Here is a 22,107-nt window from a genome sequence, read left to right as displayed (position 1 = left end):
AGATAATGACTGGAAACAGGATCAGGAGAGTAGGGCACTATGAAAAGTAATTAAGCAGTGACATTCAGCATGCGTTTGGTTAGCTCCAGGATTTTTAAAATGTGCATGTGTATCTGTTTTGTTAACACATCTTTGACAGAAAGACTAGGGTTTAGAGGGCTCAGGGCAGGAGAGTGTTTTAAGGGGGAACTTCAAAGAGCAGAGGATGGTGATAGGAGACACTGGAGTCAAGGAAAGATCAGAGAAGCAGGGGGCCTTGTGGATTACTTCAATACACTTTCACTGTCGCTCAAGGCCTCCCAAATAAAAATGAATTTATTTTAGAGTTGTCCGCATGTTAAATGAAGACATGCTGATAATTAACACCACATTTGATTGAAGACTGACAATTGCTGAAGTTAATAAGAGATTAATATTAGTGATTCATGAAGTACATGTGAATGCTACATTTATAGGTGACCAGTCTAATGATTTTATGAGCTGTTGCAAAACAATTGTTTGTTACAAACAATAGCCACAGAGTATTAACAGCTATTGCAGATGTGCATCTCTTGTGCAACCTTTAATAGATTAATTTATTTTTTAGAATCTATTGTAATTGTATAGATATGCAACAACACCTAACCGGATCTAAATGACAGTACATCAGGGCTTTAAAGCACTGCAAGTTTCTTACGTCTGCATGGGAGAAGGGACTTGGTTGTTGTCCCCTCTTTGAGCCACTTTATGTCTCGCAAGAAGTATAAAAGCACTGAAGTCTGGTCCAGTGCCTAGATGAGAATTTCCCTATCATGAGGGAGCTCTCAGTTCTTAGCTCTCAGTTCTTCCCCTTGATCCCAGCAGAGGGGGCATATTATGCAGTTCTAGTCTCCCAATTCTCAGCTGGCCTACCATCCCTTAGGTGCCATAATTAACTGGAATAAGAGAAAGCAGCCCCTAAATTGCTCTAAGTTATGCTGATGCTGGAGCAGCTGTGGTGGAGAGGCAGGGGCTGTAAATGGCTCCAAAATGGCCCCTGCCCTGAACAGAGCTCACTACAGGGGAGAAATCAAGCCCTGTACATGTATAGAAGTGCATATGTTGCTCAAAATCTCCTGGAAGGGATGCTGCTTGGTCCCAGGCCCCAAGCCAGTCAGCAATGTGGTTTCACTGGGTTAAATCCCAGCTGAGGATCTCAAAGTCTCAGTGGGGAAAGCAGCTGACTCTAGCCAGGCTCATAAGCTTAAAAAAGGAGCTGGGCCATGTTAATGAGAGAGAAAGGTGGGTATTGTGGACCAGAACCCAGAACAGGGATTTTTGAAGACATGGGCCACTTCATTGTTATTGTCTGTTGTTGTTGCTTTGATATTGTTTGTGTACAGTTTACAGCCTGTTGAACTGAATGAAGGGGACGTGGCCAGAGTTGTTGCTGGCTGTGTAATCTGTTTGAACAAGGACCGTCTAAATAAACTGGAAACCCCAAAGACTGGTTGGTTTGGTTTTGTTTGTTATTTTTAGTCGGGCCTGGATTGTTCTTTCTAGCTGCTTAGACCTGGGCCCTGCCATAACACACAACAAAGACAGTGCCACACTAGAAAATGCTGACTTTATTTCTGACGTATATAGGCATTCTACTAACATCTTGTTTAATGTCTTCTATAGAGTATTAACATGAAAATGCACTGGTCTGGATCCAGCTGGTATAGATAGATGTATCTCCATTGAAGTCAATGGAACCATGATAATTGAACCCGTTGGGGTTTCTTTTACACCCATCAGTGATTTTTTCTATAACTGATCATATTTATGGTTAGCTGATGCCCAGATCTTAGTCACGACTATTTGACTCAGTAATTCATTTTTAATCAAATTGGACCTGCTTCCGTAGCAGTGAGCATGTTTCATTGTGAAAGGTAAGCTGCACAGCTAAGCTGTAAGAACCAGATGTAGTTGATTTAGAGACTGAGGAAGGGAGCAGGAATCAAACATACAATGTGTGATTAATAAGCAGGGCTGCTTTCATCTTATCTATAAACATTCCTGTGGAGATGGATAACTGTTAAACACATTCTGATGAGCTACATCAGCTGAGCTCAGAAAAGATTTGCAACAAATTTGATTGTCCACATACATCTCCTACTGATCTTAACATGTTTACAGAAAAAGATTGCTACCTCAAGGTTAAATATTTTATGAGTAAGAATGATTAAGATCTGATTTTTCAGCCTGGAAAAGTGCTGAGCACTCAGCCTGACAGAGTTGTAAAGTAGATGTCTCAGAATCCCAGCCCACAAAAATGTTTCCCTGAGCTGCCAAGTTGCCCCTTTGATTTGGGTATTAATAGAGCGTTTGAGTGTAATGGTCAAAATATTTATAGTTTTACCACTGAATAATCTGATAAGTGATTAATAACAGAGGCACAATTCGTGTGTGTGTGTTTGCAATGGAAGGTTCCAGGTATCCATTACCAGAATGAGTTTGTTCTCGTCACAACTAGGACACTGTAGAGGCTAAAGATTTTGAGCTAGTCCAAAGATGGTTTTAGTGGGCCATGATGATTTTACACAGAGCTTTATGTTCAGAAATATTTTGAAGGTACATCTTATGCAGCACATGAGCCAGGGCCATTGTGTTTTTAGCCAGGCTCTTGCTCCTGTTTGGCTTTCTTTAACCAGTACATTTACTTCTCTCCAACCTGTCCCCTGACAGAATGGTTGTAAATGTTCCACATGAAAATGCCACTGGAATGAGATGCATCTGAAACATTGGGCCCCTAAATAGGGTGTCCAACTTCCTTCCTTTCCTCCACTTCCTGACTGAAAGGGAGGATTCTCAGGTGATGAGTTCTAACACAGGGAAGTTACAGTACAAGTTATAATGGGATGCTACCACAACAGAAATTTCCTTCTGTGTTGACCTCCTCCAAGAGACAAGTTGGGAGACCAGGTTTCTACAGCTGCTGGGAGAGCAGAGCTGGAACTAGGCATCTAAAATTGTTGTGAGGGTCACAGTCCAATGAATAGAGAAGATGGAAAAGCTGTTGTGAGGAAAAAAATCTTCGAAACCCTATGAAGGGGGTGGGGAAAGGGTTGTTTAAATGAAGAATTCTTCAGTACATCACAGAATCTTTATTTGACAGTCACTATAAACAAGAACAGGCTGAACAGGGTGTTCATTGGTTGCTCCCTGCATTCATTAAACTGTGTATAGTTTATACACTATTGCTCACCCTATGTATTCAAAAAATCCAGAGTCAGGCCACACAAACACACACAAATCAGAAGTCTGGCTTAAAATCAGGGTTAAAAAAATAAATAAATGCAGTATTCTTTTTAATCTGTCTTCTGGTTTCTGAATTTTTATGGCTTTTTAGGGTCATGTTTTCAAGCTCTTCTCCACATTCTGATGGTGAAAAAAATTTTTAAAGGGAAGCAGAGAGTATCATATATTCATCTGACTCCAGGAGACAGGACTTTGAGAAAAACATCAACTGTGGCAATACAAGGCAAAATCATGAGAGTTGGCAGCACTGTTTATATTGCTGAATAAATAAACTGTTTGCACAAACTATATGAAGAGCTAAACTTGAAATGGGGAACTTGGCCCTTATGGGAGTGAAAATTGACTACAGCCAGGTAAATTATTGCAGCAACGACATATTGAATGTATACAGCTGTTTTTCCTGTTCAGGAATTAGCCACAAAAAGACTTCATCTTTTAAAAAATGTTTGTTATTCAAGACAACTCAACAGTAGTTTTGTGAACATATCTCAGCCCTTGGATTGTTAGGAACTGTTTGCTGAGATTAGGAAAGGAGGAATCTAGCATTACAGTAATTTGGTCATAAAAAGAATCAGCCTGCCCTGAAGGTTAATTCCCGTCCCACTTTCTCCCATTTCTTTTAGCTTGCTGATTAACTACAATCCTGGTCCCACTGAAATCACTGGCAGAACTCCCATTGACTTCAAAAGGGCCAGGATTTCACCCATTATTTTTATTACTGAAAACCAGAATTAATTAGATTTATTCACGTCAAACACTATGGGCCTGATCCAATGCCCATTGAAGTTGTTTTGCTGTCTCTGGGAATTTTGGATCGGACCATGTATCTATTATTGACTAAGAGGAATAGCAGCTCTTAGTTAGCAGCTGATTTAAAGGGATACTTACACGAAACACCATCTGAATGGATTTATAGCAAGCGACACACAAAATCACATTCAGAAAAGCAAACAAACTTCAACCATTTGGGGTTTAATACTCTTCAAGAACTACTTAATCACACATTTAACTTAACAGCATTCTCCATAAAGATTCTCCATTAAGCTTCAAATACATAAATAACACATGCATGAAAGAATCATTTTAGCAGGTCAAGATACTCTATGCACTCTTTATTTCTCTAATATTTCCTTGTTTGCACACTGCCGCTTTACACTTTTTATTTAAGTTGCCCTGTGTGTTAAAAAATAAATGCAGCTTTTTTTCTTTTTTTGCTATATCCTTCTTTCCTGGAATATCTCTTTATTACCAGAATGGTTACTCTTTCTATTAATTCATCTGCATCTGCTTTCAGTACTACTCACTAAATTGTTATAGGAATTTTAAGCAATGTGGGATTACTCACTTGGATGCATAATAAGGTTGTAACTTTCTCAGAAATAAAACTGTCAGGAAGTTCAGCATAATTGTTTAATAAAAATTCCAGAGGATTTTGCATTAGGACTATCTAACTTTTACTGTATAATGTTTATTGAATAGTCTTCATAGAAACCATCCAAATACTAATAGGAATATTAAAATGGAAACAGTAACTTCGGACATAAGTAAACGATCATAACTTCTGGCAGATGACATAAATAAAAAGAGAGATTTTTCTCTTGCTTTGATCATGGGACTATTTATTGTAGTTTACTCATACTAATTATATTGTAAGGACTGCTGTGGTATCCCAATGATGTTATATTCACACAGTGCCTGTGTATGAGAATGCAGGTTAATGTAACAAATTACTGCCACTAACCAGGCACTACACAGAATTTCAGAGAGTATAATGAAGAACATGCATTAATGATAAGCTTACAATCACTACCCTGCTTATCTGGGTCACCTCAAAAGTGAGATGGGAGAACATGAAAGGTAAAATTTAGAGACCTGTAGAATTTAATGGGCTGAAGTATTCAAAGCTTTTTTAGAACTGTACGGGTTGGGGAAGGAATTTAAAACTGAGAAATGGAACCTGGGTCATATGTATATCAGAAAGGCAGGGATGGCAGTTACCATGTGCCAAAGACAGGAAAGTGTCCTGAGGTTTCCAATGCATTTCTTTGCAAAGTATCCCCTCAAGAGTAAGAGGTTTGGAGTTCACTGGCGATGAGACTATTCAGTGTGGCAGATCCACATGGAAGAGACCAGCTTGATGCATAGAGCAGAACGCATCCTGCTATTCATTCCATCCCACTGCAGATTCTCCATGGAGGGCATATAAAGACAGTTAATGATCCTTCATGCACCACTGACTTCTTCTGAGGTATCCGTTGTGGGGTCAGCAAGTGATGGGAAATCTGTGGGGTCAGCAAGTGATGATCACAGAGAACAATTAGTTCTCACTCCTTTCCTATGCGCCCCCTCCTGGACTCACTGGGGTGTCCATTGAGGGGATGGAGATGAAGCAGGGAAAGTTCCATATGAGGAAGAAAGCATTTGACGATCAGGCCCTAGTTTAAAGTGCAAGAAGGAGATGCACACTAACTATACTCCAATGTATTTATTGCTGTTGGGACTAAATTATGAATGGCCTAATATGCACATTAGACTCTAAGAAAGGACGACTGGGATATATAGTGTGCATAGTACTAGAAAGGAATGGTTGATTATGAAACATTACCTAAGTGTTTGTGGTTTTGAGTTCCAGGATTTCAGAAAAAGAACTACTCCAATCAATCAGTAACTCTAACTATAGCCAAACTCCTGCTTTGGGAGAGGTTTGGCTATAGAAACTCTATTTACTTTTGACTTCTATTGACTGTAATATACCCAGAGTTCAAAGTCTTTATTAAGGTAATAATAAAAGTAAGCCTTGTTGGATTGTGTGAGTTATTCTTTCATGATATTAGATTATTCTTAAGGTACTCAAGCCATGTATTATTTTGCATTGCTATTCGCTCTAATACCTTAATAAATATGTGTAATACTGTTGAGAGAACCATCACTTCAAATTACCTCACTTTTGTGCATTTAAAAACGTAACCCTAGTCTACAATAATGTAGTTTTCCAAATGATATTCTATGAGAAAAAAATGAACAACTGACATTTACCTATTCAAATAAATGGACTCGCTACTTCAGCCAATGTAAATTATGTCACTACCTTGCCTTTAGTGGAGCATGGTATACACCAGCTGAGCATCTGGCCCAGTGTGGCTACATCTTTATGTTAAGATTTAAATAAATGCATGAAGTGTGCTTGAATATCCATGCCACTGCAAATTTAAATCAATACACTTCGGAATGGAACCATTCATAACTTTGTTATTTCTAAGCCTAGTGTCTTCAGATGTATCAATGGCACTTGCTCCTAGGAAGAACTAAGTCCTTGGCATTATGTATGTTTAAAATCACCCTCATACTATTGCATTAATGTAGAATTACAATTAGTTTACCAAAAAAAAGAGTGGTGCTTCATCACACGTTTGATTTGTATCTCTAATGTGAGATTTAAATAAACCCACTGAGTGCATTTGTCTGAATATTTTCATATGTATATGGGATCACATGTACAAATAATCACTTTGTGTTTATTTTAATAAGTAATCACTGCAATAAACACAGCTGCATTTGCAATATGTGATTTTCAAACACATATTGCTTTGTTATTTCTGAGCCAGATGACTTCCAATATATTAAAGGCACTTGTCCTCATGGAGAACTAACTTAAATCCATAGTAAGTTTGAACTAAGTAAAACTTTTGTTATGAAAGAAAAAAAATCACGCAAAACAATCCATTTTTTTAAGGCCCAGATAAATTGCTCTGTTTGGTCATTTTTTATTTATTTCAGTCCAAAATTCAGAGTTTCAAAGTTCAAAACCAAAATTTCCACAGTAAAACCACAATAAAACCATCTTTAGACTAAGAACAAATCTGGTAAATTTGACACCAAAAGTATTTTGCCCCCAAAAATTGCCATGGAGAAGACAATAAGGAGCCTTTATTTACTCTCTTGTATGTAATACAAGAAGAGAACTCTCAATGCACTGAAAACATAACAAATATTAAGTGGATAAAAGGATACTGTTTTATACAATACACAAGACTAATGGGTAAAACTTTCTGCTGCAGAATGTTATTGATCCAATGCATTGGGGTCAGATCATGATAACTTTACTCACACCAAAGAGTACCCCACTGAAGTCAGTATTCATGGGTAAAAGTACTACTCAAAGCGAGTAAAGGTATTGTAATATGACCCTTTGTGCTTTTTATTTAAGCATTAGACTTCAGTGTCTTAACAGCATCTCTAGTAACGCTAGCCAGGATAAAGTTATGAGGGAATATCAATCCTCTTGTTTCAGGATATGAGCAGATCCCCAGCTTGGTTCACCCTATGGTATAATAATTGGATACTTTATGGGTTTGGGTAGGTTGAGTTTCACTTCCTCTCAAAGCATCTGGCACGTCCAAGGACAGGCCATTGAACTAGATGGAGTATTGGTCTGTACCAGTTTGATGATTCAATCTTATCTTTTCTGTGTAAGTCTCGAAGGAATTTGGACATCTTCGGTAGGTACCCAATTATTTAGGCCCTGTATTGGAGAAGGGAAATACACCCAGAAAGCCTCCTTGCTTTTGGGCTAATACCTAGAAAACTGGGAGACTACTTGCTATTTCTAAATTATGATTAACTGCGGTTATTACAAGCAGCATATGAAACGCTAAAAGGGCTAGTTTCAATGACCTTTATTAGAATATTGCATCTCTTATTTATTTATCATTAAAGTGTAATAAAATCAATGAGCAGCATAATTGAGAATCATGTCAGACGTGATGAAATGGTCCCGTATGGGAGCCATTTATTAAAAAACGAAACCAGAACAACATGTTCATATTTATCCTGCCATTAGTGAATTTATGGTTTAAAGAAATTTCCAGTTTAATATTAACCTTTACAAATTCTGCTAGAGCGCCAACTGTATTTTTCTTCATCTGACGTTCCAAACCACTTAATTATATAAACACAGCTCATCTCTGATTATACAGTTGGCTGCAAGTATGACCCATCACTAGTGTACGATGAAGTGGGAGGCATTAAGTGTAGATGAGGCAACATGCCTAACATCTCACCCTGAATAAATAAGAAGAACAGTTGTTTTATTTCACACAGTATTTATCCACTACAACAAAGAACCAGTTCCCTTTGGCAAAGATATTCAAAATATATGGCAAGAATAGTTTTTTGAAAGTGACTTATTCTGGAATGAATTCCACATAAATGAATATTGAATACCTTAGGTCCTGATCCTGCAGATGCTTGCTGCTGAATGTAGTGCTTACTACCAGGTTAGTCCAGATGAAATCGCCTCCTTGCTTCACTATGTGAGGCCTGTGAAATATGCAGTCCCAAGGTGCGTATGTTGTTTTGGCTGCCATACAACATTATTAACTTATATCTAAACTTCAGTTGAACCAGGGAGAATTTTAGCATTGATTGGACTACCATATGTAACTTTTGGTTGATGGTAGTTTATGTTGTACTTGCTAACATAGCATCACCAGTTTTTGCTGCTGCTGTTTTTATTCTGTTCCGGTTCTTATGCCAGGCCGATTACCATGGCATCTAAGTGCCTTGTTGACATCCAAAGGGATGTTTGCAAACACTTTCAGAGGCTATGCTTACACTCTGAGCTAGGGGTTTGATTTCCCTGCTCGTGTACACACACTCATGCTAGCTGTCGTCAAGCTCGCATGAGTGTACATAGTAGGCACGGTAGCAGAGGTCGTGAGAGCAAGGTTCGGCTGAGCTGTGCCGAGTACATACTCCTCACGTGGTTTCAGGTAGGTTTGTGCTCAGCACAGATCAGCAGTGCCTCCACGGCCACTACCTGTGCTACTGTGGCTACTTATACTTGTGCTAGCTCAATGAGAGCAAACATGACTTTGTGTACACGAGCAGGGGATTCACATGCCTAGCTCATAGCTTAGACATAGCCAAAGGAGGCTAGCCTGTAAGTAAGGCACTGTACTAAGATTCAGATTTGGGTTCCATTCCTGGCTCTGCCACAGTCTTCCTATGTGATGGGCAAGTCACTTTGGGCCTGATCCAAACTCTACTGAAGCCAATGGGAGTTTTTCCATTGTCTTCAATGGACTTTGGATCAGGCTCTGAAATAATCTGTGCTTGAGATCCCCGTCTATAGAATGGAGAGAATAATGCTCCCTTTCTGCTACCCTTTTGCCTGTTTTGACTATTTAGACTGCAACCTCCTTCGGACAAAGATTTGTCTTCCTGTACATTTGTACAGTGCCTTGCTCAACAGGACCCCAAACTCAGCTGGAGCCCCTAGACATTACCACAATACCAATAATAAGTGGTGATGATCACCAGCAGACTACAGCCTCAGTTTTGAGTACTTGCTGAAGTATAAATATGAAAGAAGCTTAATTGCACAAGTCCCATCGTACAAATACTGGAACGCTAGTGTAATGTAGGAATGTGTGAACAGAATGCACCCCAACCAGACACAGCCCCATCTCCATGCCATAGTTACAGCCTATAGTTCACTCTTGAATGTGTTTCTATGATTAATCATTTGTAATTTTCAAAGCAAAAGTAATGTTGGTTCATACCATTCACCACAGTACACGAACAAATTCAGTTCACTAATGCCACTGGGTTGCCAGAGATGGAGTTCTTATCCTTACTATGGAGCCATGCAGATGTGTGACATCCCCACTGGTCCACAATGATCTGAAAAGCGTCGAAATATTTTGGGGTTGTGTCCCCTGCCAACCCAAATGTGTCAGGCAGGACAGCAGAGCTGGCATATCAGGGGAAGTTATCTTTGCCAGGCATAGTGTTGGTACAGATAACTTTTTTTTCACATAGGAAATGGGGGAACAGAGTGTGATTCAGAGTCACAATGTGATTCATAGTCTGCTCCTGGGACAGCACACCATGTTTCCGCTTCCCTGTGGCAAAGCCCTAAACAAGCTAGGAAATATCACAGCAGCCAAAGTATTTGTAGGCAACTGAGCTCTCCTCTGCTCAGTAAGTGCGGGTTGGTTGGTAGGCTCCAGAATCTAATGCCCAGGAAAAAACTTTCTATTTACAGTACATGAGAGAAAGAGGCCTTTAATAAAGAGCCCTGCTCACTCATGCTCCTTGTCCTTGCATAATGCTCACCAGTTTAATTTTATGGTAAGCAAGTCTCTTTCTCACTCAACACTTGCTTGAATTTCACTTAGCATTGAAGACTGATCTTCTTGTCTGTTAGCACCTAATATGGCAATGGGTAGAGGCTGCATAGATTGTAAAATTCTTGCCTCTGTTCAATCCCTGGAGGTACATAGGTAGTTTGCTGAACTACTTCAGATTATCAGCAATGAACATTTAGGCAAAGGATTATTTATTCTCACATACAGTATTTATGTGCATACATAATTTCATGAATTTATACATAACACACCTTAATTATAGTTTCTTAAAATTGGTGGATAGTAATATTTGTTGGTGTCCTGTAAAGCCTGCACATATTAATGGTTCTCAATTTTTGATACAACAATTTGAAGCACAAATCGTTTAATGTCGAACATCCTAGATACATGTTAATGTTTACATCAGTTCTATGAGAAATATTTGAAAATGGTATCAAATTCAATACACCTCTGCTGGAATCACTTTATAAATTTAAGGCACAAATAAACTAAACACTTCCAGAAATGACTATGGCAGTAAACTAGTAATTTCAGCTTTCCACAGAACGATAAAAAAAGTTAAATACTAGTGGCAATCACAGTACTTTTTCTTCTCATTCTCAAAAATTCTACATTTTTATATTAGCCTCTAAGTTCCAGACCTGGCTTCATTTACATTTAATGAAAACTGTGTGTGTAACTCTTTGCCCAGTGTTATAACACACAGTACCATAGAAACAACATTTTTTTTTTTGTGGAGTCTATTTCCTAAGTCTGTGACAATTGATGAGTTAAGAGAATTTCATTGTAATTATACAGCCAAATATAATTTATAACTATTAGAATGAGAAACATGCATATAAATCTCAAAGTGCTGAAATCAATATAGTGAATTCAGCTTATTCTACCTGCTGGACTTGCTGGGTCAGATTTGCAGATTTGTATAAAATAAGCAAGTGCACACTTACATCAACGGGTATAGGCTGATGGATTGGAAAATCCCTGCGCAATCAGGAAGTATAGACCTGACGTTTGCTGAGCTACACAATCAGAATATCAAGCACCCAATTCTTGTAGGGAAAAGGCTACAGAATTTAATAAGGATGAAACCAGTAGGATTCCATAGAACTGGTAGAGTTTAATAGAAAATGACAACCCTCCAATAGGTTTAAAAAGCTCTCATCTCAATTAAATTCTATATGATGGTTCAAAAAGGCACAGAAATTTGTATTATGCTGAAAGGTGCTAATGGCCCTGTGTCTGGGCTCTGTGGGCTCTCCATTAAGCTTGTAAGAGAGTGGACGTTTTCATCTATGCCCAACTCTTAGCACAGACTTTCTTTTAACTAGGAGAAATCTGGTTTGGCAGTTTTCATTCCTTCCTGCCTTCCTTCTTGCCTTTTAGTAAGGTCTATGAATTCATGTAAGTTCTGCAAACTCAAAATATAATTGGAGAGGCACACAAACCTCTTATGTACCTCAGGACTGTACCAGGGGAATCCTGTGAGCAGTGGCTGAAGTGCAGGAGAAGGAAGGAGAGGTCACCTCCTCCTCTCCCTGGCTCAGGAGAACAGCACTCTCTCAACATCTTCCCCTTTCCCATGACTGTTGGGGATGAGAATTTCCCCCCAAATTTCAACCCACTTTAACAATTGGTCCAGAAGCCTTAAAATTTTACCTGGAACTCCTGTTATTCTGTGGAATTCACCTTGCATCACATGGAATCCCATGCTAGAGAGCCGGAGCTTTTAGGCTTCAATACCATATCTGGTCTCCCACTGCTAATGGTCTTTTCCTCCCCTCATTGATACCAATGTGTGGTTCCTGTTACTATTGTGAACATCAATACAGAGTTTCACAAAGATATAGATTCTCTCTCTCTCTCTCACTCACACACTCACACACACACACACACACACACGTGGCATGTAACCGTTGGAAAACATCTGGTTTTATCAGGAAAAATAAAAAGATTGATTCCAGTCTCTCATTTACCAGATCTGTGCACAGCAAGAAAAGGTGGAAGATAATCATCCGTAAATAAACTTAAATTGAGACATGACTCCATAAAACATCAATATATTCTAATTAAATGTACAGCAGATTGGCTTCTAAAATAGCAATCAGACCATTACTCACCATAAGAAATAAGGAGATTTGTTGGGTAACAGCTGTATAAACCTACTTGAGATCTATGATAGTCACTGGCTATGTGTTGCTGCAGAAAGAGGAGACTATGGGCATCCAGCTGTCAGCTCTTTAGTGAAATCTATTCCAAATATCATTCTAAATGTGAGCATCTTCCCACTGAACAAAGAAATAGGTTCACAGCTTTGCTGTCATCAACCATCTTCCTACTGTTCCTAGGTAAGCAAGAAGGCGAATCATCAAAACTCACTCAACCAATTATTTAGATGCTACATGTTTGTTTTTTGAATCTTCACAACATTTCTAATGATCTCTCAGTGATAATGAGGATGCCTTTATTATTTGTATTCCAGTAAGTTCAGGGTCCCATTGTGCCACACAGTTTACAAATATAGAATAAAAGAGTCCCTGTGACATTATTAATGTGACAACATCTTGACAGAGCTAAAAGTTAAAGATGATACAGGTCACTAATATTTCAATTCAGTCCTTCACTTGGATCTTTGTATAAACATCTAGCTTTTATAATTGGCTTCACTTTCCTGGACCCTTCTCCTACAGTCTGTTTCAATTTTACTATACACCAAAACTAGATAGTGTGTAATAATAAAACTATTTTATACTGCCAAGTAAAACCTCATCCAGACAATCCATTTTGTAATCACTCAGAACCATTTACAATGTAATCGGAAATACATAAAACACTGTTTCAAGATAATAGGACTGTTACATAAAAAGAAAACATTCAAAGCCCTTGGAGCTCACTGTTACACTTCAGAATCATAGATGCCCTGAGTAGCAAAGTTCAGAATCACATCCAGATATTCTTACAGTTCTAGGTATTTGGATGTAGGACTGTGGCTCTGCCTCATTTCTATAACAATAGCCATGTTGCACTGAGCTTCTTTATGAGTAACAGCTGCTAGTTTTGATTTCATTGAATCTGTGAATGCAGTACATAAATGTAAATGTCATGGTCATCAGCTAAACCACACACATTCAACACCAGGGCTAGAAATTAGGACCAAAATTCTTATGGCTACAGCCATGTCAGCTAAACAAGAATCTCTATTTCTACTGCTCACTAGTATTGGGTTTAAAACCATTTGTGTCTTCTTTCTTGGCTAAACAAAAAACAAACAAACAAACAAAAAGAGAGAGAATGTGATCATGAATCCTAATGAAAGCAGTAGTTTGCATACTCACTAATATTTATGCATACTGCCCATTAGGTGGCAGTAATATGCATGCCCATTAGTTAGAACTTTAAGGCGTGCTAACCCCTTCACTGCTGATACATGAAATCTCTTGAAGGAATATTGTCTCAATACTTTCTGTCCCCTCTGAGGTACCCCAGGCAAGCTGTATATTAGTTTTTCTTTTGTTTTTGCAAACCACGTATTGTTGATGACCCTAAGCAGCAAAGTGTTTCAGAAAAGGCCCATAAACTGGAAAAGGAAACCATGTCTCCTTCATCACGTTCCCTCTTTCTTCCAGACTCAGTGGAAGACCCTGAGTATGAGATCCACAGGGTTCTGAGAGACTAAAGGTGGTATTCCAGGGACAGGGATTAGCTGCTGGACACAGCATGCTCCACTCTACAGAGAATACTTTTTCCAGAAAAAATCTACATTGGTGTCATTGCTGATGGAACTAGCATTAACTCGCCTTTACGCCTGCAGCACCTCTTGGAGGAGAACATGGAGTGCATGTACCAGAGCCAAGGGAGCCATGCTGTTGGAGGAGAGAACTGGAGAGCATGGCCCTAACTGGACATAGGCCAGGGACATATGGTTCTGTGGTTCCTTTTCTGTGCTGGCTCAAAGTCCTCTGCATTAAGGGGAAGGTGTGATTTCAGCTCTGTGTGTTCTAAATTTGGGGAGCCTGCTTACATTAGTTATGAATGTATCTGTTGAAAGAAAACCAGTGGCCCCTGTATCAGAGCAAGACATGAAAGATAGACAAGGAGTGAAATCTTAGCCCCATGGAAGTCACTAGGAATTTTGCCACTGACTTCAGTAAGGTCAGGACTTCATTCTTCATGCTTTTACACTATTTGCATTTTAGTTTTCTGTTCTAAACCTGGCCCAAATAATTTCTCAAAGCTTATCAGAATGCCATTGTTTTAATATACAGTGAACCCTCTGCAATTCCCATCTTCCCCGTTACAGTATAATGTATTTGGTAATGAGTTTTCTCATCCTACTGTAAATCTATTACCGTGTTATCCAGGATTATTTTCTCCTACACTGGATGCTGTTAACATTAGTGCAAATGTTTGCAGAGGGATTTTTAACCATTATTACATTTGGAATAAACATGAAAAGGAAGCTAGACAGTAAGTGCTTCTGTTCCAGCTGAAGTAAGTCCTTCCATGAATTCCCAGCTGTGAGGAGAGGGGAAAGGCAAATTTCTGCATGCCGTGCAAAATGGTTCATGACTTTCACCATCATGAAGACGAAGGTGGCAGGAATATTTATGGAACGTTACCCTGATCCAAATCTGCGGCAAATCATGCTACCAAGCAGGATTCTTTAATTTATTCACAGACTGGAGGGTCCACCATTCAGGGGGTTTCTTTAAAAGGGAAGACTATAGAGACGATTATATAGAGATGAGCCGGAGCTGTAAAGTTCCAGACTGTATCTGAACTTCCCCCAAAGTTCAGTGGTGTTTGGATCCTGGGTCAGGGTTAAGGCCGGTCTCTAGACACTCTGCAGCTCTCTTGGCAGCCCTTTAACACAGCTGGCAGCAGGAATTACCCGGCTTTTTTTTCTCTCAGCCAAAACAGGGTCCGTTCCAACAGCAGCCACCACATCTACAGAGCAGCAGGGCAAGAAATTGACATTTTTTTTTTCTTTCTAACCATTATGCTGATAACATACTGTTAGCTGAAGAAGCAGTTCAGCAAGAAGAAAACGTAAGGCCAGCCAATCAGATCCTCATTTCTAGGGAGGACTCTATCACGTGGCCACAGACAGACAGATAACAAACCTCAAGATGTAACAAAAATATGTTCCCAAACTTGAAGCTCCTTATCTAGGCCTACAGCCCTGGGATCAGAGGACGTGGCGTTTCTTTCTTTCTGTTCTGCTGCTGTTATGAGCACTTGTGTGAGCCTGCATGACCAGGAACAGGACAGGGCCTCCTCCCCATGTCACACAGACATTTTTGAGGAACCACTCAGCCGGCATTTGTGAAAGCTGAAATTCAAGAGCTGTAGAAGGAAAAGTCCTCACAGATCCTGTCCAGATTCCCTCCAGATTTCAATTGGCCCTCTTTGAGAGAGGAGAGTGAGAAGCATCCAGCTACTCTTCCCCTAGCCCTTATAGGATTCCTGACACCCATTCCAGAGACCTGTTAATGAGTATTCAAGTTAGCAGCTTACCAAATTAAATACAATTAATTCATAATCATAGTGGTCTTTTTGCAAGACTGTAGCGCATTGTTGGGGTTCAGGATTTCTGGGTTCTATTCATGGCTGTGGGAGGGGAGTGTAGTTTGGTGGTTAGAGCTGTGCTTACACATGAGCTAACCAAGCACATAGATTTGGCACGTTCCATGTGAATGGCAATATGACTGAGTGGAAGAGACTTGATTCTGTTATTTAGACAGTTCGACTTCTATTTCCAGCCCTGCCAGAAATGAGTTTGTGCAATAGCTCTGTCTCTGTATTTATAAAATGGAGCGGGGAAGCTCATACTGATACCTGGCCACCTCCTAAATTGGGCCTTGCGTACTAAGAAGGGCTGTGAAGTGCACGGAAATATAAGCAGCACTTTGAAGAATAGGTGAGATTTGAACCCTTGGCTCCTAGGCCTGTCACTGTGAACTTTTCTCGTGCCTAAAAGTTAGCTTGATGAAGAGTCTGGCTCTGTTTCTCTTGTGGAACAGGAACCTGGAACATCCCACAGATTGTAGTACACCTGAGAGCTTGGATTTCCTTTTTCAAATATAGGGTAAAAGCCGACTTCCTAATGATTAACACTGTGTGGAATGACATATACACAAACAATCACACAACCTGAGTAACATGCCACATAAGTGGTGACAGGAGACTAGATATTTGTTATTTAGCCATATATTGTTTTGGCATGGTTTGCAAATAGTCTCAAACATGAATTTAATGTCTCAGTACTTTGTTTTTGGTTCAGATATAAAACCAGCCCCTTTAAATATTATTTCCCATCTTAATAACAATGAAGCCACCTGTGGCAAATGTGAAGTATGACTAAATTCTAGGATACATTTGATTTATGCTTTTAACAAAGCCAGAGACTTGGCTCAAATCATACGGTAGATCAGCCGAACCAGCACAAAGAAGAATGTTCAAATCCTTTACTGCAAAGGCTCTTGCTAATCTCCATCTTTTAACACATGCTTTGGAGAGCAAGAGTAGTAAAAAAGGATTTTTAATATAAACTGTCTCTGAAATGTTAATAAGTTTGGCATTTCATGTTATTTCCCTTTTATTTAAAGTCTATTGAATTCTTGCATATGCTGTACAGCTTTTATTGGGAAAGGAGCAAGATGAATGTTAGAAAATAAATGTACAGTATATAATTGGCTCCAGTGGAGTTGGCAATTTGGGAATATACTAAAGGGACTAATCCTGCATTGGCAGGGGATGAACTAATGACCTAATAGGTCTAGTCCATGTCTAATTTCTAGGATACTATGAATAGTTGCTTTTTAGTACATCAACAAAAGGAATACTTAAAAAGCTTGATTTAAGGAAGTACTGTCAATTGAAAAAGAATTTAAAAAAATAGTTTTATATAAAATGTGACCAAAGAATGACACAAATTTTACCTTCTCTTGCTTGGACACCTTAGTTAATTTTAAATAATTACAAAGCTATTTTAAGAAAAAACATGGAAAAGAAAATGAGTCCTAAATTTTAAATTATAATAACTTTCTAATGATTTTAGAACTGGATAGAAAATCATATGTAAATATGTAAAATGCAAAGGGGAGATCATTGTTTCTAATAGAAACAAGATATTTCTATTTTTAAAATACTATCACAGAAGACTACAGTTGCTGCTGAAGACTTGCCTGCCACTCTACTTCAATATGCCCAAACCGGGATCAAATAAACTATGAAAATTGGTACCTTAAAATTTGTTTAAAATCGCATTTGTTCCCACAAGTTCAGTAAAAACATCAAGATCCTACTGTAACTAAGGGAAATGAAATCTGTTCATGAAAATAACTTAAAGATTAAATGTGTATAGTTTATCCAACATAAATAAATAACCCAATATTTTCATTCAGAAAATATGATCACCAATGAACAGAACTGAACATTTTGTAGGAATTTAAGTCCATATTTTGCCATCACCTTAGAAATCATAGTTTTGTTTGGAAATTTTTTTTAAACTTACTGTCCTTAGTAGGTTAAAACACCAAAGACTGGATATATGTGAAAGAGAAGAGGGGAAAATTGCAGCATTTTCATTTTGTTTACTTTATACGATTGGGCATTATGTATCTACTCCATGTCAGTGTGCCTCAGATATGCCACACTTAACCTTAAATTGGCAGCATCAGACTCTATGCCCTTTCTGTACTTAATATTTCTATTCATACTGCCAACAAGGGTAAAAATTACTGTCATGTATGATGGTTATTTTCCCCTATGGGCCCAATCTGCAATGAACTCCATGTATGTGTGTGAATGCACGTGCACATATGCAGGGCCCACCCCTGCATATCTCATCACAGGACCGTGCTCTGTGAACTGAAGTTAGACCACCAATTCATTGCATTACAGCCATCGGATAACTACTAGATGGAAAAAGAAAAGGAGTACTTGTGGCACCTTAGAGACTAACCAATTTATTTGTAGTTCACGAAAGCTCATGCTCAAATAAATTGGTTAGTCTCTAAGGTGCCACAAGTACTCCTTTTCTTTTTGCGAATACAGACTAACACGGCTGTTACTCTGAAACCTACTAGATGGAAAAGACTTTTGACCACTATTGACCTGGCTTGGATTTTAACTGGAGAGCTAGATTGTGAAAGGATCTCTAGCCCATTAATAATCTCCTTGAGTCATGAAGTTATGCATTGCTTTCTTTTTTTCTTATTTCTCTGCATAAAAGGTCTAATCCTGGTCCCACTGAAGACAATGGCAAAATCCCACCAATCTAAACAGAGCAAGTGATTTGTTCTTTACTAGTCATCTTCATTTTTTACAAGGCAGTTTTATACAACTTTTCTGACTCTAGATAGCCATAGAAAAAGAGTTATTAAAAAAGACCAAGTAGAACTTCACTAATTTATATTTATTGGGAAAAAACAGCATCTGCTAGTCATCCTTGATAAGAGGTGGGGAGAGACAGCTTCTTACTTGTGTGTCAATTGATGGTGGAGGCCGTTGCATTATTAAGTATGAATAAGCTAAGAACCTCTAAATCTATAAAGATGTAATCTAATATTCAGACAGAAACATTTGTAATAAGCTTTGGGGGGGGAGGAGAATATTATGTTTCTCTCAAATTAGGAAAGAGCAAAAAGTAATTCATAACGATGGGTATATTTAGTTTACTGTTTTCAATGCTAGCAACTGGAAAATTATAAATTATTAAGCCAAATTCTAATGTAGACTAAGACTGCTTTACACCTTTCTAGCAGTGTAAAGCATCCATGAAGTGACTGTAAATGTTGTTTTATCCACTTTAAGACTACTTTATACTCCAGAATGGTGTAAAGTGGCATTAGTATAAATGGGAATCAGGCCAACTAAGATTTTAATCACAGTTGTGTGAACAGTCCTACCTACTCCAGCTAGGTTGCATGAACTATTATTCAAACTGCAAGTAGAGGCAAGTAGAGGCCTTGGCCAGCCAGGACCCATGGAGGGAAGGGCATTGAGTACGAGGAATCCAGGGTGGCAGAAGGGAGGGAATTGCACATTGTTCTCTCTCTGGCCCATGAAAATATTAATACAATTCAAAATTCTCTCATCTACCTACCTTGGAAACCTGGGAAGCTAGTTAGTGAATCCCTCATAGTATGGTTCCATTGGCGTCATGGAGCCGTGGGGTTTGGAGGAGCCACCATATTTTGGTGTGGCTTCTTTTTGTGTTTCAGGGGGTGGACTTCATTTACTAATTAAAAAGTCCCCTCCTATGGTAAAATCCATGAGATAATCTGGACTCAGGTCTTGGACCTGTTTCTGATCTCACTCTCACCACCATAATTCCAGAATAACTCCATTAAGTGGAGTTACACCAGGATTTTGTGGATTTAAATGAGAGCAGAATTAGGTATCTAGATATAATCCTGCTAGGTGCTGAACATTCTGGTCCTGATCTAGGAAAGCACGTAAGCACATGCTTAACTTTAAGCATATGAGTAGTCCCATTGAAATCAATGGGACTATTTATGTACTTAAAGGTGAGCATGGGATTAAGTGATTTGCTGGATCAGGGCCAGAGCATTCAGCACCTTTGCAGGATTGAGCCCTATCTCCTTATCCTATACAATCCCTTAACTTCATACTTGCACCTGATATATTTGATATTCAGTGGCTCTTTCCTCCATTTATCTTCAGTCTGAATAATTTTTCCACAGTTTCACTATTAATGTGGAAAGCTCAAAGTTTAGAGCTTTGCTTTGATGTAAGATGTCAGAACATAAACAACAGATGCAAATACTTCTTTGGTGACCACAAATCTGTCTGCTTCTTTTGAATCACAGCTAAAAATAATTAAATGTTTGTGTTATTTGGCATAATACATCTTTTCTATCTTACATCCTGGAAACCCACTGAAAATGATTGGTAACTTTCAGCATCTGTCATGATTTCAAAATGTGTCAGAACTAGTTTAATCATCATGTAATTAATGCTAAAGTACACTTGGGACCAAACTCTACTCTGTTCTGCTGATGCTATGCAAGAGGGCAACAGAGGGTAGAGTTTTGCCCATGCTGTTTGCTTTTCTAAACAGAGAAATGATGTGAGTCATTATGATAAATCTGGTCATAATCATTTCTCTTAATTCACCTCCTTTGCAAAGATATTCATTTAAATTACTGTTTTTTAATGTTTAATTAATTTGTTCAACTATTTCCTTCCCTCTCTTTTTATTGGACCTACTCAGTAGTAGTATGATCCTCACACTGGTACACACTGATGGGCACAGACAGTAGTAATAATGATTGGATTACTTGCTTCAGAGACAATTGTTGAAATCCTGTAGTGATACAGTTGCTGCGCTAAAGCTGGAAAACTATTGTTGGATAGTGAGTTATGTTGTAAAAATAAGTTTCCAGATACAGACATATATTATAGCAGCAAGCTAAATTGCATTGATTATAGAATACATGACCTTTTTGCCAATGAACAGGCTTCTATTGCTTAACTTAAAGGAAAGTATCCATTATCTGTCATTAGAATGAATGAAATATTCCACTTTCGCACAAAAGATATTCTAATCAGTACATCTGATCACAAACAAGAAGCAACTTGCTACAAAAATGGTCACATCTTTTACATAGAATGCAAAAGGATAATTAGCAAGAAAAAGTATAATCTTTTAGGTGCAGGTTTCCAAAAGAGCTAAATTCCTCATGAGACACCAGAAGAAGTGGATAGATTATAAGAAGAGGACCCCAAACATGTATTTTTGCTGATCAATTTAGCAAAATGCAAACTTCAGCTTGCAATTTTGTGATCTCAAGTTCTCACATTCAACATATGCATTCCAGTCATCTTTGACAATACCGTCTCATGGAGATATCCAGAATGAATAGGGCAACAAACAAACAGTCACAAACATATTTATTATTGTGGCTGGAATTTTCAAAGGAGCCTAAGGAAGTTAGCCAGAGAGATTCAAATGGAGTTGGGCACACAACTCCTACTGGTTCCTTTGAAATATCAGCCTATCTATACTCCCACCCATATTCAGACCAGGAGAACCAGCATCAGAAATGTCCACCTTCCAAGATATACAGCATTCTGTACTGAGTCACGCACGTATCAGTTGAAGAGATCCAGCATCTATTTTTACTAAAAAATAGTTTCTCTGCACAAAAGGGGCATTGAAAGGGTAGGCTAGATATGGTAGTACAAACAGATTTCAGATGAACTGCCCTTTATCAGTTAACATTTTATGAAAAAGAGCTGCAGACTTTCTTTTTTCCAAATAGTGTAATTCCTGGTGTGGGATCTTTTATAAAGTTATGTTATCAACATAAGACTATTCTGTGGAAACCAAACTGACATAAGTGTCTAGATTTCATATGTAAAAGATTTCACTATGATTCAAAATATCCATGTAATTTTTTTAAGACATTCAGTAGTCAACGTGTAGGGGGGCTTTTGTTTCCTGTGATTCAGATACTGAATGTGGAGGAAAATAACTCTGAGCAGACTACCAGACTGTAGCTAAATCATTCAACTTCAGCATCATGGCAGAATTACTGCTGAACAAGTTATCAAAGGGCTGGTTTCTGAAATTATTGATAGAGCCAGATCCTCCGCTCGTGTAAATCTTTGTAGTGCCATTGAATTCTGTGGATCTAAGCCAATTTACACTAGTGTAGAATGTGGCTCA

The 22,107-nt window shown here is 38.5% G+C and overlaps 1 protein-coding gene across 2 annotated transcripts in view; it reads right to left on the bottom strand.

The window, feature by feature from the left end:
- Positions 1–22,107, bottom strand: part of ANGPT1 (angiopoietin 1) — a 208,414-nt gene that overhangs the window by 106,801 nt on the left and 79,506 nt on the right. The gene's annotated exons all lie outside the window — the stretch shown is intronic.

The sequence above is a fragment of the Lepidochelys kempii genome, chromosome 2 (genome assembly GCF_965140285.1).
Source record: "Lepidochelys kempii isolate rLepKem1 chromosome 2, rLepKem1.hap1, whole genome shotgun sequence".
Lineage (NCBI taxonomy): Eukaryota > Metazoa > Chordata > Testudines > Cheloniidae > Lepidochelys > Lepidochelys kempii.
Note: the sequence above shows the minus strand (reverse complement) of the source record. Positions and strands in the feature narration are given on the sequence as shown.